Source organism: Pezoporus occidentalis, unplaced genomic scaffold, assembly GCF_034315485.1.
Source record: "Pezoporus occidentalis ecotype Australia unplaced genomic scaffold, CSIRO_AGI_Poc_V1 ctg26, whole genome shotgun sequence".
Lineage (NCBI taxonomy): Eukaryota > Metazoa > Chordata > Aves > Psittaciformes > Psittacidae > Pezoporus > Pezoporus occidentalis.
Genome location: NW_026914502.1, coordinates 2,609,968 through 2,626,468, shown reverse-complemented (window position 1 = coordinate 2,626,468; position 16,501 = coordinate 2,609,968). Strand labels below are relative to the sequence as shown.

Genomic DNA, 16,501 nt, shown 5'->3' with positions numbered 1-16,501 from the left:
ACTCAATAACGTGTCCCTTTCCATAAGGGATGCGCCTGTCTCCAAACCCCTTATTTCACACTGGCCAGATCTGAGGCACTGAAAGGCCATTGCTTTAATTTACTCCTGGATTGTACAGAGTGCGTTTTCAAGTCCTCTTTTCAAAAAGATGGCATTTTACTGCACCAGAACCTGGATTTACCGCACGAAGGTTTCAGCAGGTTTCACTCCATGGTGCAAAAGCCAACTGGTTTAATGCATTTTGTTCCATTGTTTCAAATGCAGCTCTTTTTGGGCATGTCTCAGGCCAGTATTTAGACTCGGCAATCTCCTCTGCTGTGTCCTCACCTTGGGATCTGCAGCCACAGCTTCCAATGTATTCTGCTCCTTGATAAATGACAAAAATGGGTGTTTCTAGACAACTTTGGTACCTAGAAACAGTACAGAAACATGCTGCAAGAGTAGGGTGAGGAAAGTCATGTTGTTCACTGCCTAGCCACATTTCTTGGGGGAAAGAGAGGCGGTGGTGAAGGGAGAGGAGACTTTCCTCTCCATAGCAACTAAACTCACTTTTCAAAAGCATTGTTTGAAGCCTTGAACTAAAGCTCATGCCTTTACAGCAGACTGCAGCAATAGAGGCAGCATCTCTCTTTTTGTGCTTCTTGGGGACGAAAAAGAAGAGAACCCCCCCAGTTCTTTAAGATTTCCTCTTCATCACAAAAAGCCAAGATAATGGCTGTTATCCTGATATTTATCTCTAAACATGTTCCACCTGTGAATGTGAAGCAGGTGCCTTTATGAGTTGTTGCAGCCTGGTATCTCTTGACATCTTCTGACCAAATCTCCTCTCCTTCTAGCAATCTAGAGGACTGATGTATAAGTGTTCAAAAGCCATTCCTGGTACACACAGAATCTTTGGGAGCACACAGTGCTATTTCAAATGGACCTTACTATTTTTTCCTCTTTTAAATGCAGCTGGTTATTGGATTTATGGCCCCATATGAGGCAGTTTCAGCTGCTACGCTCACAAGTGTACACGGACTATGCTACTTGCTCATTTACCTTTGAATTCTTGCCATTGCACACGAGATTTAGGAGGCATATGGGGGACTGATTGATGCAGCAGAGTACCACACCACTGTTTTCAGGTACCAGGTCCCTCTCGTGGGGTTTCACTTTGGATATTTTTGGTGTATTTAACTTCAGGAAGCTGACCCCAAGGCCTCCCCTCCATGCCAGAAGTGATGCTCTGAGGACAAGGAAAGCCTTCAGGCACCCTGGATGCAAAGAGCAGGAAGTCCCAAGACAAGAAAACATCAAGAATAAGTTGATCTGAAAGCAGCCCTGGTGAGGGGCTGCCCCACATCCCATAGTCACAGTGTTCCCAACAGCGGGAGCTGCAGGGATGGTACAATGAGGAAACCAAAAATATATCAGTGAGCAGTTTTTCAGGGATATAGCTGTGTCCTGGCGGCTCATCTCACAGTGACAAGGTATCATCAGCACAAGTGAGAGGCTATTTGTTCTGCCAGCACAGGAGTCATGCTCCAGTTGGATTTGGTCTATGAGGTGTGCAACTGAGGCTGGGGCAGCCCATTTGTTTGCTAGCTAATGAAGTCTGGAAAACAGTGATTCCCTGTTCACTCACATCACCCACAAATGGGGGGGGAAGGAAGTAAATGTACATGAAGTAAAATGTACATTTAGGATGGTTTTACCATCTAGAAGAAGGAAAGGACCTTACGATCATCCAGTTCCAGCCCCCCTGCCATGGGCAGGGACACCTCCCACTAAACCATGGCACTCAAGGCTCTGTCCAACCTGGCCTCAAACACCGCCAGGGATGGAGCATTCACAGCTTCCCTGGGCAACCCATTCCAGTGCCTCAGCACCCTTACAGTAAATATAAATATATGGTAACTATATGGTAATTTTCCTTTTTCACATATGGAAAGCAACATTCTGTTGCACAAATGTTTTCCTTTGTCAGATTAAACTGAAAGCTGAATTTCTCAGTTACTTTGGTCATCTTTACTTGGATTATTCAAACATTCATTTGAAACTTTTTCTTATGAATCTTTTGCCTACACATTTAATGACATAAAAGAATTTAAAAGTTCTCCTTGTACTTCTAAGTGCTGAGGTCTCTTTCCATTTCCTACCCTTTATTTGATTTTCTCCTTTGAATCCTTCCATCTTGTACAGGCCAGCTTCATTGATAACGCGTACATGAGCAGCCCTGTGATTTCTGACTCAAGGACAATAACACGACTTAAATACTTAATGCACTGTAAAACTGAGCACAGAAAATCATAGGAAAACTAGTGGGGAATACACACCTAAAGAATGCAAAAAATGTTTTCTAGTTGTCATTCAAATTTATAGCTTGTAGGCTTATGAGCACTCACCTTTCTGTCCCTTTCTTAACTACACCAAACTTCATTGCTTATAACACAGAGCAATCCTCAAAAGGCTTACCAGATTCTACAAAAAGTATTGGGAGAAATGGAAGTTTCTCCCTCCAGAGAATTAACACCCCTCCACCACCACCACCGTTCATTGACTCTTGCATGAGAATAACACAAAATCTCATCTGGAAATTCAGGTACCTTGCGAATGGATGTAATGTAGCATGCGGCTCTCAAGACACTCTAGCATGCACTAAAGAAAATAAGTAAATAAATCCTGCTTTCAATAAAGTGCCAAAGTAAATAAGCATTTTTAACTTAAAAAAGAGATGCTGCAAAAAAAAAAAGATTGGTGAAGTTTCATAGTTTTTTAATGTTTTAAAGGTTTTTTCTACACTCTTTCAGAAATGTTTTTTGAGGGGAAACAGAATAACTACACACAAGCATTATTAAAACCCAGCGGGTAGTCTTCTCTCTCTCAAGGCAGTGGTTCGCTTATGATTTACAATACTCCACCCAAAGCAAGAATCTGGCATTTGTAGCCCATTCATTTACAACTTAAAATGGAAGAGATGTACATACTTAAGCCTTTTACTGGCATCAAGCCCAAAAGTACTAGACTTCCATTCCCTGCAACAATGCTGACTGACTGAACGTGCTATCCATATATATATATATATATACAGCTATTGCAATATAGCTGTACTTCATCAAAGATGATGACAGTCACAAAGAACTGAAGTTTTGGATGATTCATCACTTTGGAGACCAGCTGTGCAGTAACTAACTGGGATGGCTAATTGATGCCCAGTAAAGCACTGCCAATATAAAGAAGTTTCTGCAACCTTTTCCTTGCCACAAAGAACATGTGCTCCAAAGCTGGTGACCTAGGAAAACTACTAAACCAAAACCTCTCCATGACCACTTTGAATGGGCATGGCAGTGACTGGTTACTTGAAGCCAAGTTTCACATGGCCCTGCCAGAAATATCTGTCTGTCTTTCAGGTTATCAAAATAAAAAGCCTTCAGTTGGTGAGGAGCCTAGCTGGGAAAACGGTATGATGGCGAAGCTTCATGGCTTGCATGCAGTCCTTTTTGTACACAACTAAACGTGCATGAAGATCCATGAACAGAGACCCAGGTGCGGTGCATGACTCGGGAGCAACTAGCTGATGTAGCAAGCTGAGAAGCAAATAGGATGAAAAGAAGGTTGTATGTCACGTAATTGCACGATAAACTACTGACTTAATACAATTAGGGAGAACACTGACTTTTTAAAAGTGACAGTTTTCATTCTACAAAGGAATATTTTGAGTCTCTCATCCCAAATCTATATATCTGGGCACTGGAGATGAACCAGCGAGTATCATATCACAGCCTCTTCTAACTGAACCACAGCATCTCTTGACTTCCAAATGCAAAAAGGAAACACATCTACAATAAGAACTGTTTCCAATGAATAATTCAGCAAGCTCCGGTCATGAAAACCCACAACGAGCACTGCAAGGAAGATGAAGTATTTTCGCTGCCCATCATTATGTATGTTCATGCCACAGGGATTTTTCAATTATTGAACAGTGTAGAGTTGCCTTTGTTTGGAGAAAATGTCAATTTGAATTGTGTGGCTTCTATATATTCATTTATGTTTGCCAAAGGCTGCTTAACATAGCTTGGCTTTTCACTCCTCTGCCACATGAAGTCGCAGATCAAAACACTGAACGATTACTAATATTTTATGAAGCATCTTCAGTTAACTGTTGAGACACTTCCAATCATTTCTTTGGATACTTCCTTATCAGAAAAAGCTCTATTAATTCTGTTTTTACTCACCAACCTAACCATTGTAAACAACTACTAATGTTACAGAAGTATGTGTCACAACTAACAAGAAATGAAAGGTGAAGTAGCTACTGTTATGTTTATAAGCTTATATCCTGAAAAACATTGCTGCTTTTATTTAGTTCCTATAGAAATACAGCCCACAGCTGAAGAGGGAGCTGTCTTTTCAGTTTACAGAGGATGTGAGAGCAGGCAACAATATGTTGCATGACGATATACTGAGCTTCATTTTGGTTATGTAAATTACTTATGTTAGCTAGAGACCACTGAAAAGAAGTTGTTCCTAGTGTGTGAGCTCAGAAGCAAGCATCTGCTATTTCCTGGGGCACCAGCAAGAATGGGAACACACCTTGTATATTATTGTTATGTGTATTGTGTGTCAAGAGCTATTGCACTGAATTTGTTTGTGAGATATGAAGAAGCAGCTCAAGTTTGTCCTATGATTATAATTATGGTGCATTCAAGTCTGTGACTTCTTGTACATCCAGTGCATTTATGTCCTTAATTCCTCAGGTTTGAGGATTTCAGCAGATCCCTGGTTAGTCTCTGCACAGAAGAATGAGCAGACTGATGATAAGACAAAAGATGGATGTGAGGCATGGTGTTGACCGAACTCTTAGTCACTGTCACAGCAAAACATGTGGCTAACTTCTTCAGGAGCTATTCAGAAGAGAATTAGATTCCCCCAGGTAGATCCCCGCTATGGGTAGAACAATGTCTATGCTTCAGTGTGCTGATTAGCATCTAGGTGGGGGTCTGGCTGTCCCAGGCACTCCCTATCCAGTTCCTGCTGAAGAACTGACCAAGCTCTGCAGAGGTGGGACACTTGGAAACAGTAAGAAGGATCCTGCCAATGCAGAACTTGCCACCATCTCTTGAACAGTTAGGTGCTTTGATAGCTTAAGGTAATCAATATACAATGCTGATACAAAGGCCTTTGCAATGGAGAGTCCATCCAGTCTGCAAACAACTGTCCTATTCAAGAGAATTGACTCCCAACACAAGCATTACCCTTACACAAAGACTGCAATACCAAAAGAGGATTTTAATCTTAATTTTGGTTCAATTTGTTTTTTAAGCAGTCCTCCTGTGTCTGAAACAACTTGAGTCCAATAGGATCCTACATACTACATTCATCTGGATGGTCCTTCCAGTGGTTCCAATGAAGACTGTGCGTATGTTACCAGTCTTATGCTAAATAGAGTATTCTGTTAGTCAGACAAGTTGGACTGCTCATGAAAGCAGCATTACAGTTTTATAACAAAACAGAGCTGAAAAATGTGAAGTGACAGGTTTGTTGAACCAGAACTTCACTGAAGAGTACTCCATTTCTTATCCTCCATATCATCAACATCTACATATGATAAATCATACTCAATAGCAAGCCAGCGTCAACAAGGTGATGACAAAAAACACAAATAGAAACTTTCCTGGAATGTCACCCTCTCCTATTATTTTAAACTTATAAATAACATCTCCATAGCCTGAATCAATCACTCTGACACTGAATAGGCTGCTAAACGTTAGGCACAGATCTTCATAATCAGCTCCTTGTCTAGAAGCCCACTGAATAGTTCCTTTCAAAGACAGTCCACATTTTCCTAATTGTTTAATAACTGACAGGGAACGGGATGATCCCTTGTAGAGCTGAATACTGTTACCTTTCTTAACCCTAAAATAAACGTCAAGGCTCCTGAAGTGATTCTGTTCCCATGGAGACAAAGTTAGTAATTACCAACGGTATACCCCTCAGTGAGACCTGGGAGACAACTTCCCAATTATGATGAAGCTTAACTGAGCAAGATAAACTGTAAAACATAAATGCAACCAAGTTATTCAGCAATCACGGTTAATTAGTTCATACTTTCATCCGAAAGATTATTTCTCAAATAGGAACTATTGGTGTGCATGCCCATCCACATGCTGGCTTAACTTTTTTGATTTACTTGCTATTCTGACTACTCCCCACTGTTAAATAATTGGGAAAAGCCAAAGAATGGAAATTCAGATGAAATGAACAGGTATTGGTACATCTAAAGATTTCCAGAGGCTTATAAAGATTTTACCAATTCACACACACTGCAGCAAAAGATACAGTGCAACTGCCCATTAATCACCATATGCCTTTTCTGTTCCTAAATGCGTGTGATCGTTGTATTTTTCCCTCAGTCCTGCACCTTATCCTGTGGCGTAAACATTAGAAATGCATACTTATCCTAAGGTACTTGTATGATAACCGTTCAGCACTGGATATCTGTGTTAGGCATAATGGGCATCCAAGTCTTACATACCGGATGCATTCCCAAGACATGAATGTGTGCAAGCATACATACTGATGCACTCTACTGACCCAGCCTTCTTTTCATGAGTTGCAGCCAGAATCATTGCCCTTTACCTCTCCCATCTGAACTCTTTTCTTACGGGGACACCTTAAGTAAGAGCTATTCCTTTAATAAATGGTCCTTTACAGCCATCACCTTTACCAAGTTCATGATAGCAAACCTGAACACACAGCCTGTAAGTGGAGGGAACACAACCATCACCGCAGGCTTTCTTGAGAGAGGCAGAGCATGATCTCTGATCAGCAGCTCAGGAAAACTAACCCAAAAGTCCAGCAAAGAAAGCTACAACATTAAGACAACTTGGAGTTATTGCTGGCCTGCTCTCACAGCCTTGCCCTGGCTCTATTTATACCCCACTCTGTGTTAAGATCTCTGCTTTTCTGCGGTGGCTCTCATGCACACACTGATTCTTTCCCTGTACGAATGCCCTTTGGCAATTGTTGCCATCAATAGTCATCTACAGCAGGCTGAAAAACAATTATTTGATTACATGATGCAACAATCACTCATTGGTCTCATTTCTCCTTGGAGAAATGCATCTGAATACACCGTATCTGACTCTTTAGCACCAATACTCAGGGAAGAATTACCATCAGAGTTATCTATCTCTAGTAGAGTTAATTTAATTCATGGTATGATCCTCTCTAGGTTCCATTTCCAGCTATCTGCTTATCAGTGTATTTTGCAAAGGTACAAAAGGACGGATGCAGAGGTATTAGAGAAGGGACTCATGATGAACACAAGGTTGTGAGCAATCACTGCGTTCTGCTCCTGACCTTTGTGACAGCACACCACTTCATAACTCAGAGATATTTATGACATCCCTATTACCTAAGCCCGTTTTCCCACTCCTAATTTGCATAAACCAGATTGACTCTAATGCATAAGCCCTTGCTGTAGACATTACGACAGGACCTCTAAAGAATGTTTAATAAGGTAACTAACAAATAACAGACTCCACTATCCCAACCCTGTTCTCAGCTCCCTCAGGATTTGTATGCCTGGGGAACTGGCTTCCCCTCTCCATCCTTCAGCTTCCTACATACAAATCTGAGCTCCTCTCTCCCCTCTATCGTCCTTGAGCACAGGATCCCTCCAACTTACCTGCTGAGACAGACAGGGCTGGTTATTCCATTCTCAGAAAGTCGGCACATTTAAGCTATGCCAAGCGAAAGCGTGGATTTCAAAGCCAGCCTGGCTTCAAGCCAACGTTGTGCCTGTGGGATGTGACCCAGAGCCACAGGATAATTCAGGCTGGAGGGGACCCCAGGGGTCCCCAGTGCAGCCTCATCCCTGAAGCAGGGTCAGTTACAGAGGGCTCAAAACGTAAACCAGAGGGAGAGGCTGCAGTGCTGCTGAATATAGCAATTTGTGAGACTAGCAGGTGAGAGGAAGAAAATACTTGAACCTACTGCACAGGCAATAAATTATAACGGAGAAAGATGTTTTGGTCAATCCCACCCTTTACCCAACCCCTTTTTGAGCTCTGAAACAGGTTTTCACCTGCGTATAGGTGCAGCTGGGAATGAAGAGGAACATTGCTACTGGGAAATACTGAGGGACTGCTACTTGGGGGCTGCTAACTTGGGGAGGATTTCAGGAAGGGGCCTGACATAGTGGGTTGGTTTTGATTGGTTTCCACCAGTTATTCATTTGGGAATGTGAGCAGCAGCAGTAACACTGTGCTTCTGCTATTGATTGCCTTCTGTCATTGCTTTTCCATAAAAACACTTGGAGGCTCCACCACCCACCCTCACTTACCTTTCTCTGGCTGCTACCTGAACCTTCACTGGTGCAGAGCTTTAAGAACATCAGGGCTTGCCTAAAAAAGCATCTTTCCTGCAGATGCCCATTAAAATGCTAAGCCCATTAAAATGCTCATGCATTTTACTGGGTGCTCATCATGTCCTCATGATACATTCCTCATTCCTGCAACCTGAAATTTCATTTCCATGCCAGTGACTCTCAGATCTGTCTTACTGATGGAAAGCCCATAAATTGCCCTAAGTTTCCCAGTTGCCTGTAGGACAAATAAAGGCTGAATCACTCCAGGATTTCATTCTTAAATGTGTCCTGGAGAGGCTTAAAATGGGTGCTGTCAGCTCTCAGCCTCAGTCCATGACCACTGTCTACGTACTTTGATGATTCAAAAGCATCACTTGAAGTCTGAACAAAGACCATGTCTGCAGGAAGAAGGTTCAATCTGAGCTGATTTTTAATTAGCTTTTTAATTTGGCAGGCCATGAAAGAGATGAGGCTATCTTTAAGAATACTGTATGTTTTTAACAAGGTCTGTTGGCAGCTTCCATAAGATCAAGCCACACACGTCTCCTTTGGACACAGTCAGAGCAACACTCATCTGATACACCAGCTCCATATGAAATGACCTCTCTTCTTTCACCAGCATCTTCACAGTATGGCTGCCAGAAAGCATTGGTGTGAAAGATAGTTCAATGGGTATCACAGCAAATTTACTTGCAATAGATATGAAAATGCTAAAGGAGGAAAGATTAATTTTGAGGTTATGGTGCTAATGTGCAAAACCATTTTAAGGGCAGAGTTCTGACTCTATTTGCAGTTTCATATCTGGGTGTAATTGCTTATGTTGTTAATGGTCTAGAAAGTCAATCCTCCTGAGCCTTGATATCCACGTGTCTTAGTGTCTACAACTCGCTAGATATATGTTCTGTACATAAAAAGACCCCTTGGGAATCTGTGCCTCTGACTAAACCCTGTTTTATTTCCGATTCCTAAATTTTCTCTAGCTTTCTATTTATCACATCTCCCCTTTTGGAATGGTTGTGCTTGTAAAGATCTGCTGGGGTATGCAAGGGCAAATCACGCTTGCAACAAGCAGGTATCATTCACTGAAATAAACAGTCAGTTTGGAAAGACTTACATGATAAGATTCATCAAATAAATTGGTAGCATTGAAGGGAGGGGATATCTAAAAAAAAAACCCCAAAAACAATAAGCCCAAACCCACATAGCAATTACTTGTATGTCTCAGATTTTGAGCTTATTTCTTGCCTTTGTATTGATACAGACAACTAAGGGCAAATGCCCACAGCTTGGTCATATATGACTGTGGAGACAAAGAACTGATGGTTGCATCAGAACAACAGTAACAACAGGGTAAGCACAGGCTGCTGAATAGGGCTGAATACACATGCTCAACTCTAGGGAGTGCCAGTCTCTACTGGGAAATTTGCATCCAGCATTGATGTGCCTGTATGGATTGCAATGACTCACTGGGAAAATAGATTTAATTCTAACAAAATAAGTAAATAGATTAAATGCTGTGGTCAGGTCTCCACAAAGGCCAAAACTCATGTGCTGTGTAATGGAATTTACATTACAGAGAGCTCAATGCCAACGCTGCCCATTAGGACCAAGAAAGTTTGGATCCATGAAGAAAAAAGTTAACACTTTAAGCCTCTATTATTTAGCTGAGCTTGTTATTAAGTAGTATTATGGAGCGGGTTGGGGTTTTCCTTCTGCATCAAACACATGAAGTGAGAATGGGAGGGCCCTTCTCATTATGCTTGGTTTGTATTACACATCCATTTAAGTCAGGTCAGGAGTGTAAGGAGCTCACATTGCTTCTAATGAAGCCATGCGCATTTCACATTTTGAGACAGCAAAAATCCTGATCATTAGCAACTCCAGCTTTAATCTACGGAGTTAAAAGTGGAATAATGCATTTTAACAAAGATGAGAATAATTAGAGCAGAAAAATAAGCAAGCAGATCAGCAGCTTCTCAGTTACACATATGAAAACTGTATTAAGACCAGTGATTTATTTCATCCAGGTCAACAAGCCTTGTTGCCTGTGCTTGAAGAGCAGGGATCACATGGAAAGCTTGCTTCTTGCAGGCACGAATTGGGGTTTTCCTTTTTAATGTATCAGAGATTGATTCCTAAAAACCTCCATCTCTGATTTCTCCACTGTAAAAACTCATCACTCACCTCTGAGCTGATATTCTATTTAAAATCTCGAGTTTGCAACTAGCCAAAGCTCTTTTTCCTGCAAGTTTTCATATGAGTTGGTCCTGTTTTCTGACACCATTACTTTTTAGCAAATTGCCACACCTAAGCATGTTGTTTTGACATGCTTTTAAGAGGGTTTGCATCAGCAACAAGGACAGGTTTATAAGAAGTGTGATATTAATTTTCCTCAGGCTCAGCATGCTTGAAGAAGCTAAAAAAAAAGAAAGAAGCTACATAAGTTATCAGCTTCACCACTCTTCATATGGGTTCTTGGAAGGAGAATGGACAGTAGAACAGTTTCAGAGTCATATTGCCCATATGATGCATCTTGGCATTGGGGTGGAGAGGGAAAGGAAGAGCAGCATGATCCAAAGAGACAGAGATGCTCAGCCGTTTCAGAAAGGAGGATTTTGGTGACAACTGAGGGCCCTATAGCACCTCCAAAAGTATGGAGCAAATGCATCCAGCAAATAGAAAATAATCCCTCTCTGTTAGGACATTTTGGGCAAGTCTAGCCCTTATACCCCAGGGTCAAGCTGTGCCAGAGACTTTGTGCCCTGGCCCCTGCAGAGAAGCAACACAAAGCTTTAATATCCCTTTTCCTTTCAGGATCAGGAAAAATCATCAGGCCCTGAAGAGATCTTAACAGATCAGCTCGTAAATAACTATCTGTTTTCCACTCAGTGCTGTAGCTGAAGGAAGCAACATGGCAGGGGGGAAGAGGGGAACATGGACAAATGAAAAAGAAAAGGAACTAAAAGAGTCAAGCCAGATTTTGTAACTTGTGTGGAGACTCCCTAGATACACTCAATGTCATGAACCTACCAGGGTCATTTATGCCACCCTTATTTGCAGGCTGAATCAGCTATGTCACCTACTGTCATCCGTAACTGTGATCCTACATCCCGAGAACATTGCTCCAGGCCCAGCTGGGTCATTTTGTCTTTACACACCTCCATGACTCCACTTACAAAAAGACCCCAAACCCATCACTTCTAAGGTGCAATTTGTGTTTTCCTCTTTATCATGCACAGTGTTAGGTCACTCGGCAGCAGCTGCTGCAGGAAGGTAAAATATAGTATTTAGCCTTATGGTGTCACATCTATCTGAGCTAAATTATGGCATTGCTATGATCTTCATAGGGCAAAGAGGATTCAATAGCAGAAAGATTTAGTTGCTTATGGGACCCTACCAATGATTAGTTTAGGCGAAGGCAAAAGGCAGGGAGTACAGTGTATTATCAGTTCTTGACACTATCTCCAGAGCTGCTTGCTAGCTTTGTAAAAATAGCTGTGTTAGGTACACTTTGGTTAGAGCAAAAGTAAAAGCCTTACGACTTCCTCTGCTAGGGTTAAGCAATACTAGATCCAATGGGTTTGTTTCTTTTCTGAAAGAGGGGTATTATACCCCTTCTCCATCTCAGGTTTCCCTGGGGAATCAGTGAAGTTTACCTACACCACAGGCAGACTCACAACTCAAGCGCCAGCTGTTTAAACAGATTTCTTGTACCAAGAGAGCACCATTTGATCTCTTTAGAAGCCTTTTTTGCATCACCTGTTGCAGCTCGAGGTCAGTCTGAGGACAGCCAGAAAGGCAGTTGGCTCCCAAGAGAGTGAATACAAGTTGCACGTGCTAATCCCTTCACATTCCTTCAGGATTCAAATCCACCAGGGAGCACAGATTCCACCCACGGCTCTGCTGCAACTTTGAGACTGGAGCAGGGAGTCTTCCTGTGTGCAGCGAGACGGGTACGGAGGTGAACCAGCATCCTTGCCCTCATCCTTGCAACAGAACAACAATGTGGACAGTGAGACTATCCAAGGCATTGTGATAGGTGCAGTGGCAGGGGGGTTGGAACTAGATGAGCTGAAGGTCCTTTCCAACCCTAACTATTCTATGATTATATGAAATAGCCTCGTTATGCCTAACAGGGCACAGTAGCCTCATGAAAGTGTTTGCACAACCAAAGCCAAGAAAACATTACTTGCGTTTTCTGTCGTGAAAACCCTTTTGTTTGTCTGTTTTGGTCTGAGGTTTGTTTGGGTTTTTTTTCTTTTGTAATTGAAGATGTTTCACACATCTTACGTTATAAAAGTGGTTTCAGAAACATGAATTTAATGAGAGGAAAACTGTAGCATTTTAACCAAGTCTGTTGCCAGCAACAGAAGCATAACACGAAATGGGTATGATGCTAAATTTAAGCTCACGAGGCTTTCAATACACAACTTAGAGCTCAGCAGTAGTCCACCAGTCCATGGGAGGGGTTGCTTGTGATGAGATTCAATGACAAGTTAAAAACAGTGGCTTTCAAGATGCTACTTTTATCTAGGGAGAGAGCTGCTGTCAAAAGCTGTTTCTGACAAAAGGTACTTCTGTCAAAACAGACTACAGTTACACAGGCATTTGGACAAGGTTTTATTATTACTTCTTTTTGATGAAGCTTCATTTCGTGTTCATGTTCCTGGAATGGGAACGTCTCCAGTTTTCTTTGAAAAAAGAAAGTTACTGGTACTTGACCAAATTGGAGATTTAAACTTGCAAAACCAAGCTGTACTATTGGGAAGTCTCCAGTGGGCTCCCCCGGCTTCTGTTTCCCTGAGGCTCACAGTACCCTGCCAGATAGATATGTGGCACGAATACACTTACCCACTGTCTATAGAAAACAACACGCGCACGGCCAGCACAGCATGCTGTGCTGCTCTGTCGCTGTATTCATAGAATGAAAAGAGAAAGCAAGACACTGAATAAAGGTATCAGCTGTGCCACTTCCACGGGATGGACCTCCTGGCATGTCACCCTTTGTATCTCCAGAATAGAAACAGAACCAGAGTACAGAGACACCAAGTTCAACCCATTCATGTTCCTGATTCTTTTTTAAGTGAGCAGAAGGAAAGCCCCAAAAGAAAACCAATTTCTCTTTCATTAGATGCATTACTGGCAGCAGGAGCTGTTCTGGTGCCAGACTTCCACCAGCTTTGGTCCATCCTTGAGAATAAACTTGCAGCTGCCTGCTTGCCTCGTCTGTGGGCCCTGCTAGAAAGGCAAGGCTGGAATGTAAAAGCACATCACCAGCTCCCTTCCCTCTCCCCATGCATGCCCACCACTTGCCACCAGCCTGCTCTCAAGCATCACAATTCATCGCTGGAGTGTCTATGTAAAGGATCCATTGCTGGCAGAGAATAGAATGCAGGGAACGGCCTCAAATCTCAAAGAAATTAGATCAGGGTGGAAAAAGGACTTTACTTAACAAAAGCCCACACAACAAGGGCCTGGAGGACTAGTGAAAACCCCTCCTGCCCAAACGCTGCTGGTCTACTCCGTGCCTAAGCAAGAACGTGTATTTCCCCTCAAACTAAGGCATTTCCCTTCCAATTAAGGCAATGCAAATGGAAAGGGCCACAAGAGTTGGCAAGACATGAACAAATACAACCCCTCACACATTCAGCTTTCCCCAGTTCACTTGCATGTTTAACCTGGGATGTGAGTCAGCCTTGGTTGAAAGGGGCTGACAGCTTGGTGGCACAAATGAAGCAAACAAGGACAATGATTCAAGAACTGCCACAGCTGCAGAGACTGGAAGTCCATGCAAAACACAATGCATGTATTCAGTTTATTTGCTGATCATGAGACAAGTGTTTCCTACCCTGTGTCCAAACACACTTGGGCTGTCAGTCTGCTGACATGGATAGCCCGAACACACATTGGGCTGCATATAACTGAAGGTTAGAAAGAAGAAAGCTTATCTGTCTCACTGGTTCCAGTGCTGTGGTCCCCATCTCCGAGAGCTTTCCTGATTATGCTGTGTGTATTTCAGAGTTTCTCCACTGCTTTGTGCCGTGAATGATATTTAAACAAGCAAGCCATCCTCTTCTTTTGTCAGCTTATGGTGTATTTCATCTCCTACTAGCTCATAAAGTGACAGTTTGATTATAACGTAATTACTTTTTTTAGTGAACCTAGTGCATAATTTGATTTCCAGAGGGGTTTATGTTCCTTCTATTTAAGCTCATTATGAACAAGAAGGCTGTGCAGAAAAAAATACAAAGTAAGCTCCTATTTTTTTTTCCTTTAAAAGGTGAACATTTGGAAAGCCCTGCGTAGTGAGGGAAAAGATACCAATGTCACAAGGTAGAAAAGATGAATTCCAAATACGAGAGCATAAATGAGCTTGAGATCCCTTTAAGGCATTTACATGAACATTGAAAAAATAAAGGTTTCATTTCCATTGCTTGGAACGTGGTGAAATCTAACAGGGTGAACAGCTTCAATGTCAAAGAATCAAGAGCAAAGATCAGAGAGCGGCTGCAGATGACCATAGCAGGGGTAGCGCCAGTTCACAAACTGGTGAGATGAAAATGGAAGTCTTCTTTATTCAGTCAAGCTTCCAAGCCTCCTGTGGCTGGGTACTTGCCAAGCAGCTCGTTTGCAAGTCAAGTATTATTTGTTGGTGTTAAGAAGCACAAGCTGATACATTTTGCCAAAACATGTGACAAGAAAATCCATGTAAATCAACAGCGCCTTGCAGCAGAAACCGTGGCTCGTCTCTGAAAGCTGTCTTAGTAAAATGGCACCCTGGGGTTTCCTGTTTATTGCATCCCAGTGCCTTCCCAATCAAACACGATCAACTCGGATGCAACTGATAATGATTTTTTAAACTGCTTCTTCTTGGAAAATAGAAACAGAATTGTACAGTCGAGATGTGTTTTCCGGCTCACACATCGGTGGTGTAGGTCCTACAACTGGTATTTAGTCAATAATCCTATTTATGATTCACAACTGAGTTTCTTTCCTATCATCCCGTTTGCAGTTTACAGGTGTTAAGGGAAGAAACAAACACAAAAGAAACAAAGAAGCAATCCCAAATCAAACATGTTAACTTACCCCAAAATTGGAATCGGATCCTTGGTCCGTTTCTTTAGCAATGCTTTCATATCTGCTCAAGCATCTGCTGTTGCAACTCTTCTGTCCCAACTGGAGGTGCAGGGCAGTGTACTACATTGGCTACATGTGTTTGCTTCTTCTGACCTGAGAAATTATTTAGAATCACATCATAGTTTGGGTTGGAAAAGACCTGAAGATCATCTAGTTCCAACCCCTCTGCAATGGGCAGGGACACCTTCCTCTAGACCAGTTTGCTCACAGCTCCTTTACAGTATGGCTGTAAAACGTAAGCAAGAGATACTGCCAGTATACCCACTTCTCATTGCCCTTTTGCCACTCAGAACACTGCAGATGTGGCTGGATAATGGTGATACCTGAAATCTGGAACTTGTACAACCTGTATGACTGATGCCACTACCAGCCAGGCTGCAGCTGAGGACCAAAGGGCATCCTGCTGAAAACACCCACACGTTGCTCCTTGCAACATATCAGACCTCTTCCTCTTTGACCGGGGTTGCTTCAAAATGTATTTCCTGAAATAAACAGAAATTTGCTTTAAAAATATATATATACACCTATGTTCCTGTTCCCTAACAGTTCTTGAGCTCTTTGCCCATATTTCCAAGTTCTAAGCCACGGATAAGCAAGCTAATCTGCTGTTGTGAGATTCTCTTGCTTTCCATGCAGTCAGTATCTGTCCAACAGCTCTCCTGGGACACTTAAAACTAGCACGTAAGATTTTTATATGCCAGGCACGTATTCTACCTTATCGTATTGCCTTGCCACAGACCTCAGTACACCACCTTAATTGTTCATTTCTCTGCGCCTGTCAATTCCTCCGCTTTCACACTCCCACCTCGGTATGAGCCTTCTATTAGGTGGTGGGAAAACTCAGAGATTATCACATACCACAACATCATTTATTTACTCTATCAAACAGGAACTATTGATTGATTATGCTTGTTCAGTAGCAAACCTGCAGCATAATTTGAGCAAGAAATAGCTTAGTTCTATATAAGAATTGCACCTTAGAATGCAGATAAAAGACTCAAAACACCATAG

General features: G+C 42.2%; 1 protein-coding gene across 2 annotated transcripts in view; it reads right to left on the bottom strand.

Moving 5' to 3' along the window:
• Positions 1-15,977, bottom strand: part of CD96 (CD96 molecule) — a 63,905-nt gene extending 47,928 nt beyond the window's left edge. For both annotated transcript variants that reach the window (XM_062623964.1, XM_062623961.1), the window contains exons 1-2: positions 15,837-15,977; positions 15,440-15,716 (exon numbers count right to left, since the gene is read on the bottom strand). The gene's annotated coding sequence lies outside the window, so the exon portion shown is untranslated. The remainder of the gene's footprint in view (positions 1-15,439; positions 15,717-15,836) is intronic.
• Positions 15,978-16,501: the final 524 nt, after the last annotated feature.